Here is an 8,746-nt window from a genome sequence, read left to right as displayed (position 1 = left end):
CACTTTTTTCCCTGCTTTTGAACAGGGGTCCCACATTTTCATTCTGCACTGGACCCAGCAAATTATGTAGCCAGCCCTGGTCAGGTCAGAGAATGACAAATTTTCATCATAAGCCATTATTGAAGACAGTCTGTGCTATGAATGCTTAAGTATAGAAAAGAGCAAGATATGCAAGAAAATGCATGTTCTTAATGTGTTCCATACAAAAACCTTATCAGCTGGTAGGCATTTTACCTACCTTAAGAGTAAAACAATGTAATACTATGGGCCAGAGTGCAGAATTTGGCATAAGGAAAAACCTGTATTTGATCCAAAACGGACGTCACAAAAGAACAGTTGGGGACAATGCCTCCAATGGGTTGGCATCCTGATTAAAATTACAGTGTTTGCCATCCAGAGCATGAGATTAACAGGGATAAACATCCATTCAGATGAGGGTCAAACTCATACTTTATAAGCAGTAAGTCGGTCAGATTGTCCTCTCAGCATTCTGTGGTTTTCAAGTATGAAGAGCTCTTTTTCCCAAAATCAGAGAAATGGCACCACAATATGGGCCCTCCCCTTCTAGGATTCTTCAGAACTGACGACTTCTAGTGAACTTTACCGTAGATACAAAATCACCATAGAGATGACTTACATTTGAAAATGAAACATCAGGGAAAAGCATTTAAACCAGATAAACCAAATTTGCTTCCCATAAGGCTAATAAAAAAGATCCACTTAATTAAAATTATTTTTGTGTGATGATTGTTACATAAAACAACTTTAAGAGAAGATGCACATTTACCCAAAACAAATTTAGTTCTGTCTTTCTGACTTAATGAAGTTAAGGATTTCTAAGTGATATAATTTGTGTATCAATGTTTTTAATGGGTCACATTTCTAGTACCTATAATAAAATAGACTGAGAAAAGCTGCAAGCATGTACAGAATTACAGAGAAAGGCATCATAAACAATGTTTACAAAATTAGGAAAAGTGCAGTACATATAAAAAAGAAATACTCATGTAAAGTCCTCTTACAAATTAGTGACAAAATAAGTTTGCAGCAGGCCTCAGTTTTCTAGGCTGACTGTATCAAAGTTAGATTTGAAAGACAAAAGCAAGTTTAAAAGAACTGTCTGAGGAGAGTGTGGAAAAGAGTGGCATTCCTCTGTCTGGGTGGTCCTCGGGGAATAGAGTGACTGGTGGTTTGGCTTTATTAGCCAAAATGCCCTGCCTGCCCCCTCAGCCCGCCCTGCTCTCTCTAAACCACTAGCACCAGAAAGCTTGGAATTTACAGTGAAAATAATTTAATGAGCTATAACAAGGTCAAAGAGAAAAGGCTGTTGTTTATCAGATACCATCAACACAGCGGCAAAAACAAAAATAAAAACAGAAACACACGTACACGAAAACCTGAGATTAGCTATTTATCTAGGTATAGTCTCCCGGAAAGGGTGGGACTGCAGGCCTCTTGTTATCATACATGTGTGATTCCAGCTGTGTGGAGGGTATATGGGGTTGTTATATTCTAGGGCTATAAAGAACCGAGCTCCTTGCTCTAGTGTAGGGGAAGGATTGCAAACTGGCAGGCTGAAGCCCAAATCAGACTCATAGGTGTTATTTTGCCAGCACAGTTTTGAACATTTTTTAATGAGCGGCTGTGATGGTTAGTTTTACGTGTCAATTTAGCTAGGCTGTAGTGCTCAATTGCTTGTTCAAACACTAATCTAGATGTTGCTTGTGAAGATGTTTCGTAGGTGTGATTAACATCTGTAATTAGTTTACCTTAAGTAAAGGAAATTGCCCTCAGTAATGAGGGTGGCCTTCATCTGATAAATCGAAGTCCTTGAAAGCAAAATCTGAGGTGTCCTGGAGAAGGAATTACGCTCCAGGACTGCAATATAAAAATGTTGTCTGAGCTTCCAGCCTGCTGGCCTGCCCTAAGCATTTCAGACTTGCCAGTCCCCACAATCACCTGAGCCAATTCCTTAAAATAAGCGTCTTTCTCTGTACACACACACACATACACACACACACGCGTAACTGCAAGGGAAGTTGGGAAAAGTGACATTGCAGTTAACAGTGGCCATGCAGCTAGGTTCTAGCCAATAAGATGTAAGCAGATGTGCTTTGTGCCAGCTTCCTTAAAAGACACGTATCCTGTGGCCCATCTTTTTCCAGCCAGTCCTCTATCCTGCTGTCTGGACCAGGCCGTTAGAACTCTAGCAGGTATACTGGGTCATAAAGATAAAGGCCACACCCTAGCAGTGATAGAGCAGAAGGCTGGTAGGAACCTGGATCCCTGGTCCCTTGGGACCTACTACATTAGTTCTGAACTGCCTCTCACAAAGGAAAACCTTATCTAATTCATACTAGATGGTGTTTTAGATTTTCTGTTACATTTAGTGGAAGGTAATCCTAGTTTAAAAGTTAGAAAATATCACATAAAAATTCCAATCCATGGCTTCTCCCTTGACCATTTGGAATATCTGATAAACTTGGGGTCATGCTCATTTTAGCAACAGCCTAGGGCAGGATAATGGATGCTCACCTGGTTTAGACAGAGCTGGAGACCCCATCAGTTTCTTTTCCTCTGTTTAAGTTCCTGAAGGCATTTGAGCTTGCTATTTCCTGACATAGATGATGGGGTTTTACTTCTGTGTGATAGGCCCTTGCACAAACTTATTTTGTCCTCTTAGGCTGTTTCTCCAGCTACTTTTTTTGGAGAATAGGAAGGATGGAAAATCATGGATGCCAACCTTATAACTTAGTCTTTCCTCTCTGCATCATTTGCAGCAGGAGCATTCCCAAGTTGGTGTAGTCCACAAAGGAAGATGTGTCTAATGCAGGTGGAAACGGGCCTTCCTCTGCCATTTGAGATACTGCCTCATAGTCCTATAGGCCTGCCCACAGGAGGAGCGGGACAGGTCTCTTCCCCTTATGGTGGGGAAGCTCTACTCCAGGCTTGGGAGGAGGAATACAGAGGGTCTTCCACTCCATGGCTGCAACAGTCTTCTCATTTTAAAGACCTTCATCTAGTCTAATGAATTTGTATTCCTGTAGTCCACATAATTTTGACCCAGTTTCTCACTAATATACTCAAGTTTTATTTTAGTGAAAGTGTATCACCCCCACCCAGTTTCCAACCATCTTTGCCCTTTATAGCGTCACCAAACTTCCTGCATTGACTTGACATGGCCTAAGAGGATTCCCCCTAATTTGGGGGAGGGGATGGAGGTTGGAGGCCCAGTTGCTGTCAGACCTAAATGGACCTGGCAATTATTTGGGGAGGAGAGATGTTCTGACTTGAAGGGTTCTTGGTGAAGTAAAGACTGATTCTTATCTTTGGCTATGAATGAACTCAACGACACTAGGATGTGAGGAGAAAGTAGGATGAACTCTGTCTCTCAGAATCAGGCTAAGGACAAAGAAGGCATAAAAGACCCTTCAAAACTGCTCAGGCCTTTTGGGTGTGGAATGAGGCTAACCTTCAAAGGGGAAGCTATGACAAGATTAGGAATCTGTGTTTTCAAGCCAAACTATGTCTATGTCTATATCTAGATTTGTCTTTGCCTTTTCTTTTCATTCTCAGAATTTCGTTAAACTAATGATTCACTTATATCTGAGTGTCTTCAATGGGCAGGCACTGTTTTAGACCTTGGAAATACAGTGAGCAAAACAGGTAGGATTTGTGCCCTGATGGAGCTTACTTTTTAGTTGAGGGATACAGATAATAAATATAACAAGTAAAATATTAGATAATCAAGGTAATTTCAGATAGTGATAAGTGCTATGAAAAAACTAAAAAAAGAGAAAACCCAACTTAAGGAAAAAAAATGGTGAGAGAGAGAGTGACAAGGGGGAAGGGAGCAGTCTACTTTAGATGGGTGGGCAGGAAGTTCTTTTTTTTTTTTTGCGGTATGTGGGCCTCGCGCTGTTGTGGCCTCTCCCGTTGCGGAGCACAGGCTCTGGACGCGCAGGCTCAACGGCCATGGCTCACGGGCCCAGCCGCTCCACGGCATGTGGGATCCTCCCGGACCGGGGCACGAACCCGTGTCCCCTGCATCGGCAGGCAGACTCTCAACCACTGCGCCACCAGGGAAGCCCCCAGGAAGTTCTTTTTTTAAGGAGGTGATATTTACCCTGAATGACCCAAAGAAGATCTGAAAAAAGAGTACTCTAAGAAGAGAAACAGCAACTACAAAGGTCCTGAGGTAGAAGAAAGCTTGGTTGGGCATGACACATGAGGTAGAGAAAGCCAAGAGATGAAGTCACACAGAGGGCAGGGGTTAGATCACATCGAACTTTAATTCAGACTTGGACTTTATTCTAAGGGCATTAATTGGACTTAATTATAAGGGCATTTAGAAGCCATTAATATTAAGCAGGGGGATGAAATGACTTATATTAATTTTGAAAGCTCTCCCTGGATGCTGGTTAGATTATAGATTGGCAAGAGTGCAAGCAGGGAGGCCAAGTAGGCGTCATTTTAACAGTCCAAATAAGAAATTACACCTAGTTTGGACAAGGTGGTAATAGTGGAGATAGAGAGAGGGGAACAGATTCAGGATCTGCTTTAGAGGTAGAGACAACAACTTGGCAAGTGGATTGGATATGGAGTAGGAGAAAATGAGAGGAGTCTAAAGGGGTTTGCTGCTTCTACCTACTGAGATGGAAGCCTGAAGAAGGAACAGCTTTTTGGAAGAAAATCAAGAGAACTCTTTGTCCCATGCTTTATTTGAAATGCCTGTGAAGCAGCTAGATAGAGATGGTGAACATGTTGGATAAATAAGAATTCATGGAGACATATTTAGCATTCTTTTTGGAATTTTCAGCCTGCTTGTGGAAACCTAGGAAAGTCCAAGAATGACCCTAAAAGGGCAGTTCCCTTTTCCTCTGGACCAGTGGAGGTGCCCTACAAGGTCCAGATCCCCATCATCTAAAGGGTTTTAGCATATCTACGGGTAGCGATAGGCTTCATTTCACATAGAAGTGCTTTAAAGAGTTGTGCAGGTCCAGCAACTTGTAAATTGCTCTCTGTCATTCACTTACATTTCAGTTTGCCAAGCACCTTCTCCTTAATTTTGAATGATCATCAGTTGACTGTTAGCAGGAAGTTTCTGGTTTCTGCTTCCCCCTCTCCTTTCTCATCACTCCGTGCCCTGGCTTTTCTAACCGGCCTTTCCTCTGTAGACTGTTTCAAGTTAAAACACTTAATGTTCACCCTTTGATGATACTGGAGTGCAGGGAGAGGTCTCTAAGAGAGCTCAGAAAATAGCTCATCACCTCTTCCTTACTTCTGAAAAGCTGAGGAAGAAAACAAAGAGTGAGACAGGTCCCCAGGAGTGACTTTAGGTCTGGGAGCCAGATGTGCTGAGCTACTACTGAATTTCAGAATTAAGAGCTGTCCCCATCCAGTTCCAAGCAGCTCTGGACTGGGAGCGGGCAGACCGCAGGGAGAGCAGCAGAAACTTGTTTTTCCCTGTGGGCTGCACCTTCCAAGAGAACAAAGGTGGCAGAACTGGGCCCAGTATGCTCGGTTACTCTGCCCAAATTTACTTTCCATCATCAGAGGTGAAATGGTTAAGCCTCAGAAGCCAGGAAACAATCCTCCTCATGGAAACCTGGAGTAGAGAAAGGACATTCTCCCCTAATGATAACGGAATTGTTCACCATTAATTGGCTGTTTTTATATGTTTGGCTTTCTAGTAAGTAGGACACAGTTAAGTTCAACAAGCAATATCAAGCACAATTCTGCCACTTATGAACTGCAATTTTGGGAAAGTTACTTGAGCTGTCTCAAATTTCTCATTTGTAAAAATGAGTTTAAGAGTACCTGCCTTGGGGGCTTCCCTGGTGGCGCAGTGGTTGAGAGCCCGCCTGCCGATGCAGGGGACACGGGTTCGTGCCCTGGTCCGGGAGGATCCCACATGCCGCGGAGCGGCTGGGCCTGTGAGGCATGGCCACTGAGCCTGTGCGTTCGGAGCCTGTGCTCCGCAACGGGAGAGGAAACAACAGTGAGAGGCCCGCGTACCGCAAAAAAAAAAAAAAAAAAAAAATGAAGAGTACTTGCCTTGAAATAGAGACACAGATGTAGAGAACAAACGAATGGACACCAAGAGGGGGAAAGCAGGGTGGGTGGTGGTGGTGGGATGAATTGGGAGATTGGGAATGACATATATACACTAATATGTATAAAATAGATAACTAATATGAACCTGCTGTGTAAAAAATAAATAAAATTAAATTTAAAAAAAAAGAGTACCTGCCTTGTGAGATCATTCATGTAACACATTCAGTGCACTGCATGGATCAGAATAAGCACTCAGTAAAGATTTCCTGCTACTATTACTACTGTAATGATGGCTATCACTATTAGTAGGTTAGGAAATCAGCTAGGTGCCAGGGATATAAAAGATAAAAGACATAATCTTACCATCTGAAGCTCAGTAAGGATAAAAAATATTAAAATGCAGTGTAGGGCTTCCCTGGTGGTGCAGTGGTTAAGAATCCACCTGTCAATTCAAGGGACACGGGTTCGAGCCCTGGTCCAGGAAGATCTCACATGCCGTGGAACAACTAAGCCTGTGCGCCAAAACTACTGAGCCTGTACTCTAGAGCCCGCAAGCCACAACTCTGGAGCCCGAGTGCCACAACTACTGAAGCCTGCGTGCCTAGAGCCCGTGCTCCACAACAAAGAGAAGCCACCACAATGAGAAGCCCGTGCACTGCAACGAAGAGTAGCCCCCGCTCACGACAACTAGAGAAGGCCCGTGCGCAGCAACGAAGACCCAATGCAGCCAAAATAAATAAATAAAATTTATATTAAAAAAAAATCCAGTGTAATGCACATGTAGTAGGGTTTCTTACCAGAAGGGTGCCTACCAGTGATTGCATTTAGTGAGACTCTATCTATGCAGGCCAGGACCGAAAAAAAAAAAAAGTCATCTTGGAATTGCTGAGCCTCCTACATCATTTTTGGTTGGGGTCAAGTAAGTACCTCTGCAAGAAAGGTATCAGGAAACTGCCTGTGTTTTTAGTTTTTTTGTTTTGTTTTGTTTTCCAAAGGAGTTAGTTACCAGTGAGGAATAGAACAATGATAGCTCTAAATCCTCAAGGTGGTGAAAGCTAGAACCAGCCCTGATGTAGCACTCCTGGGTATGGAAAGAGCTGATCACTTTGCAGTCTGACACCTGGAACCTAAACTGGCTGAGGAGCCTGAGGGCCCTTGGATCAGGGTGCACTGGAACAGCCTGGAAGAGCCCCACTCTGGCCAAGATTCTGACACTGACACTGACCCCACTGTGCAGGTCCCCCCTGAGGGCAAGGCTTTATGTCTGTTTACATCTGCTAAGAGCTTTGCTGCCTTGCCCTTGAGCCACCCCTCACTCAGTGGCTGGTGCATAGGTGTCCTGCAGCTCAACCTGTAAGTCCTCATTGCCACATCTGCCGAGGTGGCTGGGAATTCGGCCATGAGTACTTCCTGTTAGAGAGCTCTGGAGTGTAGGGGCCCATTCCAGAAAATAAGCCAAGCACCTTCCAGGAATCCAGGACACATGGCCAGTGTTGCTGCATTCACCCTTCTGTCGCAGTCATTAGACTGAGCCACCAGACTTCCTTTCAGTTACCTCTTAAGCTCGGCAAATGCTGTAGGCGTAAAGGAGAGGGTGTTGGAGGGAGGATAGTTCACACCTCTGGGTTCTCTACTAGTTTGTGAGACTCAAACATTTGCATCCTAGGGATGAACTGGGAGGCACAATAGTTGTATGCCAAACTGTACGGCATCCTAGTTACTAACACAGTAATAGAAGCATGCATAATCTACAGTAGCATGAAGCAAGGAGTGATGAATTCTGTAAGAGGAGGTGTTGGGGGAAGACTTCTGAGTGGTCAGGCCTGAACAGGTTTTGGAAGTATGAGTAGGAGTTTACAACGACAGAAAGGAGGAAGTTAGTTACAGACAGGAACAGCATGGACAAAAGCTTTACTAACCCATGACATAACATGTATCTTCAGTGAATTCAAAGTAGGTTTGTCCACCCTTCCACAGTTTGTTTTGTTGGATTAATTTCTTGTTCCAGTATTTACTGATAACCTTCCTTAATTCTTCACAAAGTACAGGCTTAATATATATAAATATATATAAAGTATTTATAATAGTGCCTTGGTCTCAAGGTTAGCACAACCTTAGTCACACTTCTGATAACTAAATAGGTCAACTTTTTTTTTTTTTTTTTCGCGATACGCGGGCCTCTCACTGTTGTGGCCTCTCCCATTGTGGAGCACAGGCTCCGGAAGCGCAGGCTCAGTGGCCATGGTTCACGGGCCCAGCTGCTCCGTGGCATGTGGGATCCTCCCGGGCCAGGGCACGAACCCGCGTCCCCTACATTGACAGGCGGACTCTCAACCACTGCGCCAACAGGGAAGCCCAATAGGTCAACTTTTTAAAAATAAGATGTAAAACTATTCTCAAGCAATCATCCTTTCCTATTTCCTATGCTTGCCCACCCCAATCCCCATCCTTCAAAAATCCTAAACACTCAATTTCAAAAGCCAAACATATTAAGAGGCCAGTCTAAGATAGGTGTGGCACAAAACACGTAAAACGAAAAGGCGTTACAGGAAAAGGGTAATGTTAGATGTTTTTGGTTTGGGGGCGATTATAGGCAAACAACATCTAAAACAAGGCTTGAAAATTTTCTTGTTATTTCCTAAGTCTCATCTCGGAGGTTTGTTTTAAATAATCGCATCCTGACGCTCTA

Source organism: Mesoplodon densirostris, chromosome 1 (assembly GCF_025265405.1).
Source record: "Mesoplodon densirostris isolate mMesDen1 chromosome 1, mMesDen1 primary haplotype, whole genome shotgun sequence".
Lineage (NCBI taxonomy): Eukaryota > Metazoa > Chordata > Mammalia > Artiodactyla > Ziphiidae > Mesoplodon > Mesoplodon densirostris.
Note: the sequence above shows the minus strand (reverse complement) of the source record.